General features: G+C 38.2%; 1 long non-coding RNA gene across 1 annotated transcript; it reads right to left on the bottom strand.

The window, feature by feature from the left end:
• Positions 1 to 3,934: 3,934 nt before the first annotated feature.
• Positions 3,935 to 21,578, bottom strand: LOC134476058 (uncharacterized). Its single transcript, XR_010047501.1, has 3 exons — positions 21,328 to 21,578; positions 6,289 to 6,380; positions 3,935 to 4,226 (listed from the first exon to the last, which is right to left on the bottom strand). It is a non-coding gene; the product is annotated as an uncharacterized LOC134476058 (long non-coding RNA).
• Positions 21,579 to 21,929: the final 351 nt, after the last annotated feature.

Below are 21,929 nucleotides of genomic sequence, written 5' to 3' on the forward strand. Positions count from 1 at the left end.
TGAGCTTGGGCAAAGCCATGAGGTTATAGTAGTGGCATCACGTCATTGTCCTTTCTGCAGGCTCTTTGTTCTACTGATTGGCAAAGTAGGAATTGCTTCTAACAGTGTTTTGGCTACTTTTTTTTCATTGTTGAGACATAATACCTGGTGCTCAAAATTAGAGAAGGAAAGGTTTATTCAGCTTACAGTTTTTTGAAAGTTTCAGTTCTTACACAGCTCCAAAGCAGGGAGGTATGGCTCAGGGGCAACCGTTCATGATGGCTGCAAAAGACAAGAGATAACGATGAAAGAGAAAGCACACCTTCCCTCCTTTATATTTTGTATGCTGGCTACCCACCCTTGGGCAAGTGCAGAACTCTCACCACTGATCCCAGCACTAGACAGTGAACCAATCACAAACACTAGATTCAGTGGCCACTGTGTCTGCAGGAGGCTTGAGGGGCCAGCCAGACACAAACCATAACATTCCATCCCTGGTCCCCCAAAGACATGTACATCCTTTACATAAAAGACATCTCCCAGTGTTGCCAAAGTTAACAGTTTCACTATTGCTGAAAAGTTCAAGTTCCAAATCTGCTCCATGATTTAAGGCAAACTCTTAGCTGTGAGCCTTGTACAAATGAAAACCAAGTTAAACAGTTCCAACATTCAATGGTACAAGATAAACATTACCATTCCAAAGGGTACAAATGGAATTATTAAGGAATGGGACCAAAGGAAGTCCAGCAGGGCAAACATTAATTCCTGGAGTTCCATGCTCAGCATCTGAAGCAATCTGACTGTGAGCTCCAAAGGACTTAAGAGACTCCACCCCCATGGTACTTCTGGGGGTTTTAGCTCCCAGAGCTTCTCTCTTAGGCCTGCTCTGCTCAATCTTTGCAGCTTTCATTAGATGATCCATGCTGCTGGCTTTTTTAAACTTCTGGGGTCTCGACTGCACCTTTGGCTTCATACACTCATCATCACACATTGCCCACTCAGGGACACACTGCCTGGCCTTTTAGGCCTTATGAATTCGGGGTGGCAGCTGCCTTAACCTCAAAACTCGTGCATTCTCCTAAAACCAGTACTATGTGGATGCTGCCAAGATCCAGTTGAAGCAGAAGCCAGGCTTTCATCTCTCTTGGCTGTAGGGGTTAAGTTGCTGGATTGCTGGACTCTCTGAACCTGATTGTGAGGAAGAACTTCTCTATGTCTCCACCATTTTGGAACTTCATGTGGGCTTAGCTGCCGTTCTGGAACATGGTGCTCTCCAAGCAAAGTCTTTGAGGCTGCACCTTGGATAGAGACCCACCTTTACTTCCTGTGATGCTTATTTTCCCCTTCCTTTTCAGCCGTGGAGATCTCAGCTCTGTCTTTACAATCCACAGCCTTTTTTTTGTCTTTTTTTCATTTTTATCGGTAACAGGGATCGAACTCAAGACTGCCTGCTTGCAAGGCAGGCGCTTATGCCGCTGAGCTAAATCCCCAGCCCCACAATCCACAGCTTTACTGGAGCTCTCTTTCTGGCCAAACTCTCAGTGTTTTAAATCACCCTGCTGTGCTCTTTGTTCTTGATCCACAATATAAATCTGGCTAAAAGCTCCCAACAATAGCCATGCCACTACCTCAACATTCCATTGCCTTGAAATTTCTTCTGCCAGGTTAATCATTTCCCTGCCCTTAATCTTAGTCTCAAGCAACGTCTCTAGACATGAGCAAAATTTAAACAAACTCTCTGCCAAGTCATAATACACATCATCTGGAGTCCAACAACTAATGCAGTCCTTTTCAGCAGAAACCTGAGCCTGGTCATTACCAGCACGATTTCTATCAGCCTTCTGGTCTCCTGAGCTCTGACCAGAATCTCCCATGCAGAACAGCCTAAGGTGATCCAGTGCCACTCTTTCAGGTGACATCTCTGAACCTTTCCAAACTTTTCCCAGAAGCCATTCCCAAAGACTCTTGAACCACACAGTCAGGTGCAGTCACAGCAACAACCACACCCCACTCCAAATTCTATCTTGGTTACTTTTTTCTCTTTGAGAAAATACATCTGATGCCCAAAATTAGAGAAGGAAAAGCTTATTTAGCTTGCAGTTTTTGGAGGTTTCAGTCCATACTCAGTTGGCTCCAAGGCAAGGTGACATGGCTAAGGGGCAACCTTTATGGTGGCCTCAAGCAACAAAGAGGAAAGGGCAAAGGGTAGTCTACTGTATGTAGACTACCCGCTCCTGGGTAAGTGTAGCACTTATTCAGCAATATAGTATAATAAAAAATTTAAAACTACCACTGCAAAAAGCCAGAAATCTGGCTAGAATATAACTAATCTTGTAAAGGCAGAGATAACCTCAAAATGTTAAGAAAAGTTCACAGAGCCTAAAATGTGTGAAGTAAATAAACAAAAACTGGTACTAGGGCTCAGAAGGGGGGGGGGAAATCCAAAGGATTTTTATAGATTTATATCTAGGTATAGGATTGAAAACTGGATGTTTTAAGGTGGGAAATTGAAACTCATAAGACAAAATTTCCATCTGCATCCTTGGTAAAACAACTACAAGCAAAGCCTATCTCTTTTTGACTTAATCTATGTGTTGGAAAACTACAGTGGATTTCTCTAAAAAATCAGGAGTCAGAATTTATAAAGCCTGGAATTTAAATTTTTTCTATTTTACTGCCTCAAAGCCACAAAGGTAAATGACAAATTCTTGTAAAATGCCTAATAGAGGCGTCAGGTGTGGAAGGCGTATCGGTAAAAACAAGCACAAAACTGTTGAAAACATCCCCAGCCAGGGTTTAGAGTTTGCACAGATAAAGCCCCATTTAGGATAAGCTCACAATCCAAAATTTCAAATTGTACAAGACAGCTTTTCACCAGACCAGGAAGGTTAGATTTACCTAAACCTAACCTTAGATAAAACTGTTAAAAAGACATTTTAACAATTAATTTTAAAAATTAATAACCTGAATGTAAAGCATCAGTCATTTTCCCTAAAAATCATGTATTTAAGATTCATCCATCTTGCATACATTAGTCATTTTTCAAGTGAGGTATATTCATGTGTGCTGTTTCACAGTATAATATACCAGCACTTTATCCATTCTACTATTGTCAGGCACATGGAGAATTTCTGTTCAGCTTTGAACATTTTGATAGATTTTTCCAGGATTATTTTATGAGCAGTCTTTAGAGAAACAGAAACATTGCTTGAGATTTGCCTGAAAGCAATGTATATTAGATTCTTGAGAAGATATTCTGTGAGGTAGGTCTTCCTGCTGGATCCCTGCTCCACTATTTGCCAGTGATATGAATTTAAGTTTCCTAAGTTGTCTGTGCCTCATTTTTACAATGGGGTAATAGATATTTCCGCATCCATTAAGAGCTCAAGAATTGTAACCAATATTTTCAATGATGACAACTAGAAAAGCTACTTTTATAATAGCTAATAGTTTAGTGCATGGTGATAGACATGTGTCTAGTTTTAGTCTGTAGCATATGGGAAGCCAGATTTTTTTTTTTTGGTCTAAATATTAAAACAGAAACACAAAATCTACTGGAAGACAAGGAAGGTGGAAATCTTGAAGATCGGTAACCAGAGAGTTCATGAACAAAATCCAAGCTGCACAGAAAGTACTTCAAAGAATCAACAACTGGAATCTCATTAAAAAGTTTTTGCACATCTGATGAAATCACCAACAGAGTAAAAAGAACCCAGAGAATGAGAAAAAAATTTAGCTGCCTCTCAGACAAAGAACTTCTATCTGAAACATATAAAGAATTTAAACAAAAAGTCAGGCCCCCCAAATTCAAAGGCCTAATCCAAAAATGGGCATCTGAGATGAATATACACTTCTCAGATGGAGAAATTTATGAAGAATATATGAAGAAATGCTCAGTGTCACTGGTCATTTGAGAAATGTAACACAACACTGAGATTCCAGAAAAAATGGCTATCATCAGGAAATCAACCAATAACAAACGCTGGCAGGGCTGTGGAGAAAAAGGAATCCTTCTCTTTGGTAGGAGTGTAGACTGGTGCAGCCACTGAAGAAATCAATGTTGAAATTCCCCAAAAATATTAAAACTAGAGGTTCTATTTCAGTCAGCTTCCTCTACCAAAATGTATTACATTGTCTTCTTCACAAATATGGAGGCCAAAGAACACAGATTTAGGACTTGAACGCACCCCCTCCTGCTCCTCTCTCCATCTGGAGAAACTGTAATGTTTTCCTTTAGTCCTCATTCCCTGTGGAAGGAAAGATTATGCAGCTGTTAAACACCATCACAGAGAAGTCTACCAGTGCAAACTCCTTGCATACATATAAAACTATGGGTCACTTCCAGCCCTCCAAGTTTGGCTAGGCAGGTTGGAGGCGATTCTCATATAAGCACAACCATGCTGGGTGTCTCCTAATCTCTCATCACAGGAATTTCTGTGCTGGAACCACACCAGTCCACATTCCCCAGGAAGAATTGTCTCTAGGGTCTCTGTAGGCATTTCGACCCTGCTCGTGCTTACCAAGCAGGGCTTCAGTAAGATGGCATTTCCTTTCCATCACAGCCTGTTCTGTACATCTCAAGACTTCTGATGTGGGCCCCATTAGATAGTCATCAAGACCATCACCAGATCTATTCTCTTTCCTCCTCAGGTTGATCAGCTTCATCGGTACTGAGATTTCATGTGGATTTTACTTGGATTAAAATGCAGCAAATATTGGCTTGTTCACTTACCTACTTAACCCAGATTTGCCACCCTTCATTCTTTCACTCCTGGTTGCCTTTCTACCTTAGAGACTTCTCCAGCCACTCATGAGCACAGTCTGTCTAAAACATCTATAACATTAATGGCTTCTCTAGCTTTTACTTCATTAGTCCCCCACAGTGTGAGATATTAGATGCTGCGCAGCTTTGCCTCACTTTAGTGGATACAACTCAATAGTTTTTGATTTGTTGCTTCATTGGCATGTTTTGCAAATTCTCAGGTTTCTGGAAGCCATTTGTGTGCTGCATTTCAAAATCTGCTTGAATTTCACTTCCTGGGCATTATCCACATCCCTCTGAGATGAATCTGTTTACCAGGGGAGCAGGACAACTGCTTCCTCCTGCTGCAAGTACCTTTCTCTATTAACAGCACAATATGATTTCTTAAGAAACTGAAGCCATCTCACAGATATGCAATTTGCAATTTCACAAGGGAAATTCTTCTTTTAAAGACAATCTCAATTTGGATAAATCCTATTTGCTCCATAAGCCTAATTTTCAAATTAGAACCATGCTTGTTCCTCTCCCAGCACTACCATCAAATTAGTTTTCAGGTCATCCAAGTCTCAACCACACTGCTCATGTAGCTTTCTAGAGTTACTTCCAGAACCTGCTCCTCAGTTCTCGCTTCTCTATTTCATTGTCCCAAGACCTTTTATACCAAATATGCAATATTGACTTGATAATTTAACCCATGTTGCAGCAGGGTATTACATCACTCATCTGCAGACATTGAGACACACTGTCAGAATCTAAATTCAGTGACTACAAATCTTACAAACATGATTTTATCTCTGGGAAATGGTAGAGTCCTAGTCTTATCTATATTAAGATTTCATAGATGTTTAACAGGTTTGTGACCAATAACTGTGACTTGTCAATTTGCCTGGATTAAAAAGTGCCTCCTGGATGAGTTAAGCACTCTCCTGGGCCTGTCTGGGTGGATCTTGGGGGCAGGGCTTTGGGGACTGTTCCCAGCCTCTGGTTGCCTCCTCCCTGGCTCTCCTTCCCTGTGCACTGCTTCCCAGCTGCCAGGAAGTGAGCAACTTTGGTCCACCATGGCCTTTTGCCACCGCAGTGTTTCTGCCTTGGAGCACTGGGCTGAAACTGATAAACTCCTTTAAATTGTGGATGTCGGTGTTTCATTTCAGCAACAGGAGAGTTGACTAATTCACTCCTCCTCCTAGAAGATCAGAGGGGCTCCCCTTCAACTCTCTGCCCCCCTTTTCCCTTACAAGACTTTTTCTTACATGCTTTCTGCGTTAGTCATGCTCCTCCCTTTTCCCTTCCATGTCTCAATGTTTCTCTTTTCAGATATCTCAATCTTTTCAGCTGTGCATCTTTTTAATGTTTCATTTTCTTTTGTTGTTTGTCCTCCCTTCCCCACCTGACTGTTCTGAATTTGCATAATAAGGTCCAGGGAAGAGGCAAAGGACAAAGGAAACAATAGGTCTAAGTTATGTTATCCCTTACTGAGAAGAGAATCATCCGATACTTACAGATTAAAATATTGTGTCAGTCACCTTTCAACAAAATAATAGTGTTACCTCTGTGGACTGTAGTTCTGCTGACTGCCTTCCCACTTGTTTTCTTCCTTTCTTTCTTTCTGTTCTTGAGTTTGATTTTTTGCATCCTTAATCTAAAACGAGAAATAAAACAAATGTTCTTTCTCCTTTTTCCAGTATTTACTTATAGGATGCATTACATTTCAGTGCAAAATGATTTATAATGAGTTCACAAGTTAGCGGTACTGATTCCATTAAGTTCTTTCTGTCTGCCCAGAAGTAAGTTATCCTCACAGGGATACACAAAGAAAATTTCACAATCATGGCTCTAAAATGAGAAGGAATTTTCCATTTGCTTTCTCCTTTCTGTTATGAGTTTCTAAAAGAATGTATACTACCTAAAGCATTCTTTTCTGAATGCAATTTAGTGTATAAAAAGTCTCAGTGTGCCGCCACCTTCTGGATACCTCAACCTTGTCTCCTCAAGGAAACAGTCTCCCAATCTGAGAAAACATTAGTAATTAGTTTTAGTAAATAGCAAAAAGCCAAAGCAAAATTTATGGAGAATTTAATTCCATTGGAATTGTTTGCAAAAATATGGGCTGTTTTTTTTAGTTATCTTTTCTAATTTAGTTCAAATTTAACAAAGACCCATTCTTGACATAACTTGGTGAATCCTGATGTGGTTCTCCTGTAAAAACTTCAAAAGCATACATCACTGAACATGTGACAAAGGAGAAAGCAGTCAGCCTAAAGGTCTGGTTTGTATTTAAGGTTATAGTAAAAACTAGGAAATAATGATTTTGCAAGCCACTTTACTTCTGATTCTGTACCAATTGTATTCTCTGCTAGAAATGTAGCTATGAGATTTATGAATGTTATCACATAGGAGGCGCACAGTTTTAAAACTCACAAGATTTTCTCCTAAATTACTTTTAGATTTAAAAATCTTATCTTTTTGTAAATGGTGACAAATTAACATTTTGAGCTTTTACATTGCAATTACCCAAGTGGAAGTTAGTATTTAACTGTTTTCCTGGAAGTGTAATACCTATGAAGAATACTGTCTTTTGAGATAAATTTTGTGAAAATTCTAGCCATAATTTGAGGTTTTATTTAGATCCTTGTGTTCTATAGGCGCAGCCTTAGGTGTTGTAAGCATTAACCTTGCTGCTGAGATTCCAGATCACCTACAGGGCTTACTCTTTATTTTAATAGACTATCATTACTATCTTCCTTCTCTTTACTAAAAAGCACTTATCTATTCCTAACAAAGTCTCAAGTCACTCTCAAAAACACTCTGAAGGAGACTTCCAAATTTCAATAAATAACTTCTCCTCCATCTGAGATGCAATTAACATTAACTGAGGCAGAGCTGTGTCCTGCCCTAGTCACTGGGCTCAATATTTTCTTATCAGCAAGTTGCTTTAAAGATACTGTGGGGAACCAGCGTTGCTTGGGGGATGGGTTTCAGGTTTTTTTTTTTTTTTTTGTTTATTAAATGCTAATGTTGGAATACATCTGTTGTTTTCTTTTTTTCTTTTAAAAACAAAGCAAACCTAAACAGCAGAACAAAACAGATCAGAGTAAAACAACACGGGATTTCAAAATAAGACAACAGGAAAGCAACAGTGGCTACCATAATGTCTCTTGTTTTCTTCAAAATAGCTATCCGTACCTTCACACATATTGATATCAAATAATTGAAAACAGACTAAAACCAAAAATAAAAGCATTATTAGACTTCAAAAAAAATGATAGGAAATCAGGAATGGCTACCATGATGTCTCATTTTCTTCAGTGTAACTTCATACATCACACATACTAAAATCAATTCTTCTAAACTCTTTAGTGAAGTTCTAGGCATATATAAGCCTATATATGTACATCTTTCTTTTCTATACTAGAGAGAAAAACAAAAAGTATAAGAAAAATAAGAAGCAAGAGCCAAATAACTATAACAAAGAGCCCAAAGCAATAACAATGTAGGCTTTCAAAACAAGGTGGTGGAAGATAATTAACTTGTCTTGTATACTTATCTTCAAAAGAGTTACTCAGATTACCAGATATAAACATGCAAAATTGATCTAATCCTACATTATCAGGTCCTGACCTAGATCCCCAATCTCCCAAATGAGTATACAGCAAAGGCTTAAATAAAATGAGACAAGTGTTATGACTTTAGGGCTCCAGGATGGTCACAACCATTTAGCTAAGTTTGAGACTCTGAGGGCTAAGACAAAGACTTCTCTGGACCGCCCATTTTTATTAGGTCCAAAACAAAGAGCAAGGAAACTGAGGAAATGTTAGGCAATGAGCAGGATCTTGGGAGTCACTTCAAGGACGTCTCCAAGTAATGAATCATGTCAATTTAGGAGAACCATCTTATCATAAAGACATGGTAGGAGTGAGACTGTAGGAGTAATTCCTACAGCTGCAGTCTCTATCTACTAATGGTGTTTGAGCCAAGTGTCTGCAGTTGTGACCTTTTGGTGCCTTTTGAGGTATCTCTGGCCTCACAGGCCACTACAGGCCTCAGCCAAGACCAGTGATTCACAGAGGTTCATTTACTATGAATCAGTTCCCGTCACCAGGCAAGGGGCTGAGGCCTAGGACAGACTCACAGATAAACACAGACAGCCAATTAGTTAATTTTAGATCTTGTTCAGAGTTGCTTCATAGAGGTCTCCAACACTACGTATTTTAACTGTTTTATTACAAGAACTAATAGAATTAGTAGTACAATCATCTTAGTAATTAGTTATTTAGTAATTAGTAATTATTTAGTAATTAGTAATTTAGTTATTTTTTCCTCTCTGAACAGTTTCTTACCTTTTCACAATATTTATTGAAGATTTTGTATCTTATTTATCTTTTAGTTTCTTATACTAGGGAGGCAATACAGTATTTACCATATATGTTTGATTTATTTCACCTATGAGTATGGTATCAAGTTGCATCTGTTTACCTATAAAAGCCTCAGTGTGGTCCTTCTTTATAGCTGAGTAGTATTTCATCATATAAAAATACCACATCATTTTTATCCATTCCTCAGTTGAGGGGCATTTGGGTTGTTTCCAAGATTTGGCTATTACAAATCGTGCTGCATTAAACATGGGTGTACATGTATCACAGTGGAGTGATGTTTTCAGTTCTTCTGGCAAAATGCCCAGAAGTGGAATATCTGGGTCAAATAGGGCCTCCAATCCCAGCATTTTGAGGAATCTCCAGACTGACCTCTCCAATGGTTGCACCAGTCTACGTCACCAACAGTGTAGAAGAGTTCCTTTTTCCCAAAAGCCTCTTTAACATTTGTTATTGGTGATCTTCTTGATCTTGGCCATTCTTTCTGGGGTGAGATGGAATCTCAGTGTTGTTTTAATTTGAATTGCTCTAATGACCAATGATGTTGAAAATTTTTTCATGTATTTATTTCCCATTTGTACTTCTTCATCTGATAAGTGTGCATGCATCTCAGTTGCTCATTTTTAGATTGTGTCCTTGAATTTCGTGATCCTGATTTTTTAAAATTCTTTATATATTATAGATAGAAGTCCTTTGTCTGAGGGAAAGTTAAGATTTTTTACCAATTCATGGTTATTTTTCACTCTTTTGGAGATTTCTTTTGACATGTAAAACCTTTTTAATAAGAATCCAAGTTTTTGATTCTGGAAAGTATTTCCCATGCATTTGATTTTTGTTTTTGAATTCTCTGCCCGTACCTATGTCTTCAAGATTTCTACCTACTTTGTCTTCCAGCAGATTTAGTGTTTAATAATTGCATCTCTGATCCATTTTGTCTTTAGTTTAGTACCTGGTGATAGGAATAGGTATAGTTTTAGCTTTCAGCATATGAAAGCCAGGTTTTCCAGCATCATTTATTAAAGAGGCTATCTTTCTTCCTGTGAGTGTGTTTGGCCCCCTTGTCAAAGATAAGGTAGCTGGGAGTATTTGTAAGTTGTAGTTGTATTTTTTAATCTATTCCATTGTTCTTCAGGTCTGTTATTATTCCAGTACCATGCTGATTTTATCTTTGTAGGATTGTGATGCCGCCTGCCTTGCCTTTGTTGCTCAGAATGGACTTTGCTATTCTAGGTCTATTCTGGTTCCAGATGAATTTTAGGAATGATTTCTCTAGATCTATGGGTATGCTAATGATATATTGATTGGGCTTGCATTAACTATGTATAACAATTTTGGGAGAATAGTCATTTTCACAATGTTTGTTTTTCCTATCCATGAACAAAGAATGTCTTTCCATTTTCTGAGAGTCTCTTCAATTTCTTAAACTGTAAGTTTTCACTGAATATATCTTTTACCTCCTTTATTTTATTGATTGCTAGGTATTTCAATTTTTATGCTATTATGAAGGGTTTGGTTTCACTTATTTTTCTCTGAATGTATTTGTTGTTTGTGTACAGGAATGCTATTGGTTTTTCAGTTTTGACTTTGTATCCAGCTGCATTAATGAATTTGGTTATTACATCTAGAAGTCTTTCAATAGACTTTTGGGGGTCTTTTATATAGAGTCATGTCCTCTGAAAATAATGATAGTTTAACCTCTTCCTTTATCTTTATTCCTTTTATTTCTCTCCCTTGTCTAATTGCTCTGGATAATATTTCCAGCACTATATTGAATAGGAGTGGTGATAGTGGACAGCTTTGTCTTGTTTCTGAGTTTAGAGTGAAAGCTTTTAGGTTTTGACCATTTAACATGATGCGGGCTGTTGGTTTGTCATAGATAGTTTTCATCAGATTGAAGTAGAGACCATGTGTTCCAATTTTCTGTAGGGTTCTTGTTGAATGAGTGTTGGACTTTACCAAAAGCTTTTTTTGTGTCTATTGAAATGATCATGTGATTTTTATCTTTGACTCTATTGGTATGATGTATTATACTTATTGATTTGCATATGTTGAACCATCGCTGAATTCCTGGGATGAATCCCACTTGGTCATGGTGTATAATCTTCTTGATGACTTGCTGCATTCTGTTTGCCACTATTTTATTGAAAATTTTTGCATCTATGTTCATTAGGGAGATTGGCCTATAGTTCTGTTTTTTGGTTGATTCTTTCTCTGGTTTTGGTATTAGGATAATGCTTGCTTCCAGGAATGAGTTAGGGAGAATGGCTTCTGTCTTAGTTACTTTTTACTCATTGCTGAGACAAAATACCTGAAGCCCAAAGTTGGGAAAGGAAAGGTTTATTTCTTACAGTTTTTGGAGGTTTCAGTCCACACTTAGTTGGCTCCAAGGCAGGCGGGCATGGCTGGGCTGCAGTTCATGGTGGCTGCAAGCAACAAGCGGGAACCAGCAAAGAGCAAGACACACCTTCTTCCTGCCATTACATCATATCCTGGCTCCACCCCTAGGTGGGTGGAGCACTGATACCATCAATCCAAGCACTATACAATGAACCATCACAAATGAACAATGCAAACTCATGAGGCCTGGGGGACACAAACATAAACCATGACAGGTTCCTTTGCAATTTTATTGAAGAGTTTAAGGAGTGTTGGCATTAAGGCTTCCTTGAATTTCTTGTAGAATTCAGCTCTGAATCCAACACAACCTGGACTTTTCTTTGTTATTAAGGTTCTAATTGCATTTTCAATTTCATTAACTGAAATTGCTTTATTCAGCAGGTTTACATCTTCTTGATTCAGCTTTGGTAATTCATGTGTTTCTAGGAATGTGTCCATTTCTTCTATGTTATCAAACCTATGAAAGTAAAGGTTTTCTAAGTAGGTATTGATGGTCTTCTGTATTTCCACAGAGCCTGTAGTGATTTCACTCTTTTCATTCCTTATTGCATGAATTTGAGTTTTTTCTTGCCTTTTAAAAATAAGGTTGGCTAGGGGCTTATTAATTTTATTTATTCTTTCAAAGAACCAATTCTTTGATTCATTGATTCTTTGTACTGTTTTCTTAGTGTCTATTGCATTTATTTCTGCTCTGATCTTTATAATTTCCTCCCTTCTTTTGGCTTTGGGCTTGACTTGCTCTTCTTTTTCTAGATGTTTGAAATATAGCATCAGGTTGTTTATTTGTATTCGTCCTGTTCCTCCTGTTGTGGGTGTTCACCGCAATAAATTTTCCTCTGAGGATTGCTTTCACTGCATTCCCCAGATTCTGGTAAGATGTATTTGTATTTTTGTTTGCTTGTAGATATTTTTAAATTTCTTCTTTAATTTCCTCTGTGATTCATTGATTACTCAGAGGTGTATTGATCAGTTTTCATATGTTTGTGGAGTTTTTGCAGTTTCTTTTGTCATTAATTTCTACTTTCGTGGTGCTATAATCTGATAACATGCATCAGATAATTTAAATTCTTTTGCATTTACTTAAGCATGTTCTGTGGGCTACTATATGGTCTATTTTAAGTAATGTCCCATGTGCTGCTGAGAAGAATGTATATTCTGATGTTGTTGAATGGGACACTCTGTATATGTCCATTGAGTCCATTTGTTCATAGGTTATTTCTATCTGTTATTTCTTTGCTGTTTTTCTGCCTAGTTGATATGTACCTTTGTGTCAATGGTATGTTAAGGTCTCCTGTTATAATTGTGTTATTATTTATTTTATTTTTCATTTCTGTTAATATTTTTTTTTGTATAGCTGGGTGATCCTGAATTTGGTGCATATATATTTAAGATTGTTATCTCTCCATCTTGAAGTTTTCCCCTAACTAGTATATAGTGACCTTCTTTTACTCTGTGGATCATTCTTGGTTTTTGAAATTCAGATTGTCTGCAAACAGAATTGCTACCCCTGCTTTTTTTGGGATCCTGTTGCATGGAGTATTGTTTTTCATCCTTTGACTTTAAGTCTATGAGTTTCCTTTTGGGTTAGATGGGTTTCTTGTAGACAGCATAGGGTTGGATGTTGTTTCTTGATGCATTCTGCCAGTCTGTTTCTTTTAATTGGTGGGTTGAGGCTATTTACATTAATGGTTATAACTGATATATACTGTTTTGACATGTTATTTTTCTGCTGTTGATTCTTTATCTTACCACTCTGTTTAATTGTTTGCCTTGTTTAGTGGCTTTTTTCCTATGTCTATCTAGAATGTCTTTCAGTATTCTTTGCAGGGTTGGTTTAGTGGTCATTAAGTTCATCAGCTGTTCTTTGTCATGGAAGTATCTTATTTCTCCATCAATTTTGAAAGATAGTTTTGCAGGGTACATCAATCTGGGTTGGAAGTCATTTTATTTCAGGATCTGAAATACTTCATGCTCTTCTTGATTTTATTGTTTGTGTTGAGAAGTCTGCTGTGATTCTGATAAAGTTTCCTTTATAGGTGATTTGTTTCTTTTCTCTACTAGCTTTTAATATTCTGTTCTTATGTTAAATTTCTGTGATACTGATAATTATATGTCTGGGTATAGATTTACTTTGGTTATGGATAATTGGAGTTTGATAAGTTTCACTTATCTGCATGTCAGTTTTCTTTCTCATATTTGGGAAATTTTCAGACCTTACTTCTGTAAATAATCTTTTGATATCATTTGCATTGTCATCATTTTTGTTTACACCTATCAGTCTTATATTTTTCTTTGTATCATTTGCAGCTGTTGAATTGTTGTTTCCTGATTCCTTATTATTTTTAAAAGATCTTTCCTTTCCTATTCACTAGCTGCAATCTTATCTTCAAGCTCTATAACTCTATGTTTGCATTCATTGAGGTGGTTTCACCAGCTTTCGATGGAACTTTTGATTTCCTGGATGTCTCCTTGAATCTGTTTCATGCATTTTAGTTTTTTCTTACATTGTTCATTCAAGGTTTCAATCATTTTGCTGTGTTCCTGTTTTTTAAACTATGTCTTCTTTAGATGTGTTCAGCATTTCTTTCATTATGTTTATCATTTCTTCTTTTACCTGGGAGATTATTTCTGTTCTGAGTTTCTTTATAGCTTCATGGAGCTGTTTCTTTTCTTCAGTTGCTATCACTTCAGAAGTTTCAGGTTTTTGACTCACATTTTCTTCTCTGCCCATGTCTCCTAGACTTGTTTGGGATGGGCTGGAGGTTTGTGACTGCATTTTGCTCTTTTGTTTTGTCATTTTACTGTATTTCCCTAGGGCAGTTAAATGCAAAGTTGTCAATTGTTTCTTGAATTGAAGATGGCTGTCTGTATGCAGGGAGTTTCTCCAGGACTGTTAGGCAGTCCTTACTCTGTCCTTAGTGGCACTCAGAGGCTCCCCAAATTAAGTGGGGTGCTTTGGATAGACCTTCAGCACACCCACGTGACTCACCAAAGCTTGCTGGCTGCTTGAGGTCCTTAAGTCCTACCAGGTTTTGAGTGGTGTACTAAGGCTGAAGGGTCTGTGTAATACACTGGGCAGGCCTTCAGCTCACACTATGTGGCATAGCAAAGCCCCCCAGCTTCTTAGTGTCACTGGGCAGAGCCAAACCTGGTTCCAAGCAAGGTCCTCGGACTGCACAGCTTGGTAGAGATCCTTGTGGAGACCTTCAGATCATGTCACTGAACTCCTGGTGGCTCCCAGCAACCTGAGGGCCACTGGGTGGGGCCCAACCAGGACCAAAGTGACCGACCCAAAGGTCCCAGATTGTTTGGGGATGCTGGTGGGGCCCTACCAGGTTCCAACTAGAGTTCTGTAGCTGCATAGCTAGGCAGAGATCCCTATGGAGGTCTTCAGGTCATGCCACTATGTCTGTTGTTTTCAACTGTTGTATTATACCAGAAAATCTTAGCTTTTATGTTTTTGGTTTTTACTAGTACATTTTGTGTAAACAATGATTGCATTTTTTGTGGGAGTTTGTACATGTACACACACATCTTACTGCCTTTTCACCCCCTTCCTCTCCCATGCCTGCCTACCCCTCCCACTCACGCTTCTTCCCCCTCTTACTCATAAAGTCTCTATTTTCAGTTTTTCTTTAGTTATCTCTCTTTTTAACCCCTTTGTCTTTCTTTCCTCTTCCTCTCTCTCCATTTCCCTAGATAAATTTTCTGACTCCTTTGGAAAAGGAGTGCTCTCCGGAAAGTGACTTGTACCGTCATCCCTATGAGGGCCCAGGGTTTGGCTTAAATGCTATGGTGCTGCTGCTTTTCTGAGAATATTAATGGTTTGTGAACAATAAACTGCACTTTCTTTTTGAATGAGGCCCTGAAAATTATGTAATTGCCTTTGGGAGACTGAGCATCTGCATTTTATACTTCTTCAAGTGATTTTAATATGCAGTCAGTGTTAAGGAACAGAGGGCTGATAATATTCTTTGAGCTATAAAACATGAAAAAATACCTATCATTTACTGAATGATGGTATAATGTGCTGCGCTTTTGACATAGTTTCTCACTAAGAGATGAAACTTGAACCTAAAGAGTCTTAAGGTACAATGTGTGTTCCAAACTATTATATTGCCTCTGGTAAGGAATCAATTCATTTAAAAAGTATCTATTGAATGAATCTATATATGTTTGCTGTCGTGGCTATAACTAGTGATTACAAACAGCATGGCTTACTGCAAAACAAATAAATAATCTTCCTATGAATCTGGTGGAGCTAAAATCAAAGGGTTTGAAAACATTTCTGTCTTTTGGAGGTTTTGGGAAAGAATGGATTCCTGGATCTTCCAGCTCTTAGCTTGAATCTTTGGCTTGAACCTTGTGGCTCTCATCTTGGCTTTCATCACTAGATCACCACTTTCTCTTCCACTGACATTGTCATATCCTTTGTATAAAAACTCTTATGATTACATTTAAGGCCCAATGGATCAACAAGGTTCTTAAACTATCCCATCTGTGAAGTCCCACCGCCACTTAGGTTGACATAGTCATAGGTTCTCAGGGTTAGACTGTGAGTGGTGGTGATGGAGGGGGCCTGCTACTGAGCCTCGTGTGACATCCTGGGTGCCACACTCAGGAGTGAATACTGGAAAGTCAGTGGGAAAGAGATGAACCTCTCTTTCAAGGAGTTTACATCTTAGCACACAGTAAACACATAAACATGTAAACTGATAAGTAATACAAGCTTAGCTTTTCACAAAGGGTGTGAAGAAAATAAAAGACAAGGCAGTCCATGGAAGGAGCACACAATTTTCAGTAGGGTGGTCAAGGAAGGCATCTCTCAAGTGGTGCCATGTCAGCAGTTTTTGAAAAGGAAACAGAAAAAAAAAATCAGAAAGTGTTTCTCAGAGAAGAAAGAAGCAATTGTAAAGTGGTTGAGTCTAGAGTTAAGTTTGATAGCTTCATGTTAAAACAAGCAAGAAAGAGAATAGATGGAGAAGAAAACTGTGTGCGTGTGTGCGTGCGTGCATGTGCGTGTGCATGTGCGTGTGTGTGTGTGTGAAGAGAAGGAAAAATGTTTAGGACCTCAGAAGTCACCTGGGCAAGCGTAGTAATTTTGTTCTAAGTGTGATGGAAAGCCACTGGAGGATACGAAGTGGGGAGAAGTTCAAGGTTTTAAGTCCTGCATCTGATCATTATTACAAGTGAGAAAGGATGGTGGCTTGGGAAGGGTAGTTGAAGCCTGTGTTGGACACTGGGATGTTATTTAACTTGCTATGGGATAAGCTGGGGATGGTGAGAGGGGAAATAGTAATGTTTTCTAAGTCCCAGGTTGCGCACTTGTGTGAATGATCACGAAAGATGAAATTATTGGATTCAAATACTCCGATGGACTGAATGAGGGTGGTGTTTTGCATTTCCAAAGTTATTTTCAATTTCTAAATTGTAAGATTGCTGAAGAGACAGTGAATTACTAGAATAAAATTATCTCAAAAGTTGTAATCTAAATAACCATACTTTTCCACTGAAGCACATATTTTTGTCTATCTTCTTTCTTTCTCTCTCTCTCTCTCTTTTTCTTTCTTTCTTTTTTCTTTCTTATCTTTTTGACACAGTGTCTTGTTATGGAGTTCAGGCTGGCCTTGGACTCACTTTGTACAGCGGGCTGGCCTCAAAGTCACAGAAATCCTCCTGGCTCAGCCTTCTCAGTGCTGGGATTACAGCATGCGCCACAATGCCCAGCTTTGAACTTCTTTGAAAGTTATTGCCTTCCTATAAATGTGCCAGTTGAGAAAAACAGAAAAGGGCAACACAAGTATTTTATGACTCTCTAACTGAACTTTGGTTCCAGCTACTGCTAATTTTATATGTATCCAAATATTTTGAGAAGCTGTATATCTTTTATGTACAGAAATCATTTAACATTATTAAATTTATATTTTTTTGCAATACCTGCTGACTCTATATGGGAAGGATCATAAAAACATACTTTATTACTGCTTAGAAATGGGGAAAATAAATCATCAGCCTATTTGACCATAATTTTTAGATCTATCATTTTATATTTCCTCTGCCATTTGAACCTGACTATCCATCAAAAAATTGTTTCCTGCACATTGAAAATGATACCATCTTCTTTCTGGAAAATGCTGATATCTATCAATACTGAAATCTCATTAACAGATGCTTTCTTGTCACTGAGAACTGAAAGAACAGAATAATTGGTATGATCTTTATTCGCCTGATTTCTGGAAAGTCCTATTAAGATAATAGGGCTGAGAGTTATGAGCTGGCCCATTTCCCAGTGTTTTTTAAAATTTTATTTTAAATAGGGTAAAGTTAAACATAACAAAACAGATCGTAACAAAACAATGTAAGAAACACAAATTTCAAAGCAAGACAACCGGACATGTTCACTGTCTATTATTGTCTCTGTTTTCTTCCAAATAGTTGTCCATATCTTCACATACAGTGAATTCATACAAAACAAAATGGAATAAAGCTGATCAGACCAGGATGATGAAGGCATTTTTGGTCATCAAAACCAGACAATAAAGAAGTCAACAATGGCTGCCATAGAGTCTCTCATTCTCTTCAAAATAGCTGTCCATACCTTCATATATGTTGAAATTAAGCAAAACAAAAACCAGACTAAAATCACTCGGAACAAAGATTAATAGTATCGCTGGATTTCACATCATGACGCTACGGAATCAGCACTGAGTACCTTAGTGTCTCTTTTTCTTCAAAGTAGCTGTTCATTTCATGGTGCATTGTATAACCCCGTGTTTGTCTAACCATTGTCTTACGGAGTGAATGAACGTGGCAACCAGAAAAGAAAAAGAAGCAGGGCTGCTGAGTACTTGGGATAACATACTAGTGGCAACTCATAGTTTTTATTTACAGGAGTAACACAGGAGGGAACAATGGCCTTAGGTAATAATTTGAAAACTACTTGATCTAGAGAATGTTAAGATGGATTTTTTTTTCTAATTGTCTTTCCACAGCAAATTCACTGCATTTGTTTTGTGTCTCTTTTTGTGTTTTTCTTTTTCTTAGACAAAGGGTAAAATAGGGTCCCACGTGTGTGTCGGATTGTCAGGAGTTATTCCACAGATGGCAAAGCAGAGCTTAGAAAAGAGTTAGAAGCTTTCGTTCTGACACTGTCTCACTCTGACCCAGACAGAAAGCCAGCCGTGAGAAACTGTCATTTGTCTTTTCACAGAAGGGTTTGTCCTCCACTAGGACTTTACATGAGTTTAAAAAAAAATAAATCCGAACACCTGAAAAAATCTACTGCTTTTATATTCTATGATGAGTTTCCTCATAGACTTCACCTCGACGCTGCACAGAAGTTGAAAAGCACCCTTTATTTTTCTGATTTAATGGAGCTGTTAGCTTGAGGTAAATTTATACTAGCCTGCAGAAACTTGGAAGATGTTTTTTTTTTTAAATCAAAGAGAGGGCTAGAAAGGTGGCAGTCTCATTTAACAGACTGAAAATCTTTCCTTGAATGCTGCTAGTTAGTTTCACAAAGCAAAAAGGACCTGTTGATCCAGACAGAATCACATTAGCAGTATCCTGCCACATCCCTGAGTATTACTGTCTATGCAGGCAGGAGAGATGCCAGGGTAGAATACATGTTTCATGACAACCTACTTGAACAGAGCAGAACATTTCTTCTGTTGGATTTCAGAAAACCAAGTGACCTAGCTTACTGGTCAGTCAGGTATTTTACCCATTCCAGTCTAAGAAACTTTGAGCTATGAAGGCCACCTTTTCATGGTAGTTAAGTACTCCACCAATACCTGTGTCCTTAGCATATGATTTTGCGATGGAATTTTATGGGAAAACCTGAGACAGGTCTCACTGCACTCTTGCTACAGCACAAGCTGTGGTTGCACGCTGTGAACGTTCTCATGGCTTCTAGTGGTAACCCCGCCCTTATGCTACGGGCATGCTTCTTTCCCTGCTGTTACTTGACTCAAACTTACTTTACAGAGCCTGTTTCTTCTCCTGTGTGTAATGAACCTCTGCTTTAGTTATAAAACAAAGACGAAAGAATAAGATAGAAACCAAATTATTATCACTTTTCTATCTATTGATAAAAGGAGATGAGGCAAGAGAGAGGATGGTCTCCTTTTCCTAAATTCACTTGTTTTTAATAAATTTGCCGGGTTCCCATCCACGTTTCATGTAGATATAAAGCCTCTTCCATGCTTTTTCAGTAGCTTCCATAAGATGTTGGTCCCAACATTTTCTAGTTTTCATATATGTAAAAAAAAAGTTTCTCATTGGACACAGAGTTTTGATTTGAACAGTTTATAAGAAACGTGCCATTAATTGTCATCTGCAGCACTCAGAAGAGGGTAACATGCTTGTTAAATTCCTATCAGGACACACACTCGGTCATGCATAAAGATGAGGTGACTGCAGGATCACTTTTGGGGTGTGCAATCATATGTGGCAATCTCTATAGCCTTGCCTTCCCGGGGTGTTATCTTTTCTGTCCAAATTCAAACCCACCTGAAGAAACTGTCTTGTTTTGAGTACAGAGAGCTTTTTCCCCTAAAGAAAGCCATTGTTTAAAGAAAACTGCACTGCTCAAGGTCATTTCCATTCTTACTCCTCTCTAAACTGGAGTGTGTGACCTCCCATTATCAACAATCTACTCCTCCCATCATCACCTGCCCCCCAGCCTATGCAAATGCATTTTCAGAAAAGCATTCTCTAGAGAAATCTTGTTAATCTTTCTTCACAGAGCTTACAGAGTATATGCTAAACACCTATCATCTACCTTCTTTCATTATTAACCTGGGGATATCTCCATATCTGTATTGGAAACATTGTCATATAAAGTTAGTTTAATTAAAAGGAGCTGGTTGAGGGGCTGGGGATTTAGCTCAGTGGCATAAGCGCCTGCCTTGTAAGCAGGCAGTCGTGAGTTCGATCCCCGGTACCGACAAAAATGAAAAAGATTAAAAAAAAAAAAAAATAGAGATAGTTGAGGTTCCATTGGTTATATTCAGACTATGAAACATTTTGTTTTAATAACTATTAGTAAATAAATGGGGAAAGATGACCTATTCAGTGAGTGATGATGAAATAATTCATCATTTGTTTGGAAAAATAAATTCATTCCTCTCAGGGTTACACATATCAGTAATGCTGGGATACACTGTGTGACATAGAATGACAGTGATGTCACTGAGATCACACTATGCATCAGTTGTGTGTTGCCTAGGACTGTTCACATTCTCCAGGCTGACAAAGAGCCACCACCAGGACAGAGAGAGCTGCTCTGCCAAAAACAGATAGGAAAGGTCTTGCCCTGGACATTTATGCCCCAACCTGAACTTGAGAGCCACAGACACTAATCTTCAGTGTGTGACCTGAACCAGCTTGGCTTTATCCCCAAGAGAATCAGGACATAGTCTCACTATGTGCCTCAAAGGGAGGATCTGAATATATTTGTTGAAGCAAATATTAGGTGTATACCAGATCAAAACAGTGTACAAAGATCAGTTCCAGAGGAAGAAAAACAGGAAAAGCAGAACTCAGAGATTTTTAAAAAATGACACTAAAAAAACCATGCTATCAGGAACACAATAGATATATGCAACTATATTAAACATTTAAGTTTCTGTAAATAAAATTCCCATTCTTAAATACCCATAATTAGAGATCTATTGACTAGCTTAACCAAAAGTCTTTCCCAAAGCACCTACCGATATGAGATAAAACCCTGTCTTTTGCTGAGATGGCAAGAAATTTTTCTCAAGAAAGCAAAACAGAACAAGACAATAAAAATTACAAAAGCAAGTTAACACTCACCCAGTGGAGAAATGGCACTAAACAGGGCACTGGTGTAACTGCGTGGAGAGGAGGAGGTGCATGGTGGAGAATCCACTAGAAAGCTGGGAAGCTGAAGGACCATATTGCCAGTGAAAGGACAGTGCAAGGAAGAGGAAAACCCCTTGCTCTAAGAGAAGATAACAAATTATTTCTAAATGTATCAAAATGTATTATCGTAAGATAATAAGGAATAAGCAGACTAGAATGTGTGAGGGCAAAAGCTATCTAAAGTAAGTAGAACCTTAATGCTGCTTTTACTCTAGACAGCTTGGTGTGCCAAGGTCTGTTTTGATTTGTTTATTTTGTTTTGGTACTGGAGATTGAACCTTGAACCTTTGCAATGAGTTATACCTGCTGCCCTGTCTTTATTCTTTATTTTGTTACAGGGTTTTGCTAAGGTCACTAAGTGGCCCAGGCTGGGCTAGAACTTGACAACCACCTGCCTCAGTCTTCCAGAGTGCTGAGATTACAGGGTTGCACTGGTGCTCTGTTTTTAATGTTTTCCTGGGTGCTGGGGGAACTGCAGGCAGATGACATCACTTTAAAGATGAAGATTGAAGAGTTGGCTATTTTGCAATAGT

Source organism: Cavia porcellus, unplaced genomic scaffold (assembly GCF_034190915.1).
Source record: "Cavia porcellus strain 051 isolate PalLab524CR breed Dunkin Hartley unplaced genomic scaffold, mCavPor4.1 scaffold_5, whole genome shotgun sequence".
In the NCBI taxonomy this organism is placed as follows: Eukaryota; Metazoa; Chordata; class Mammalia; order Rodentia; family Caviidae; genus Cavia; species Cavia porcellus.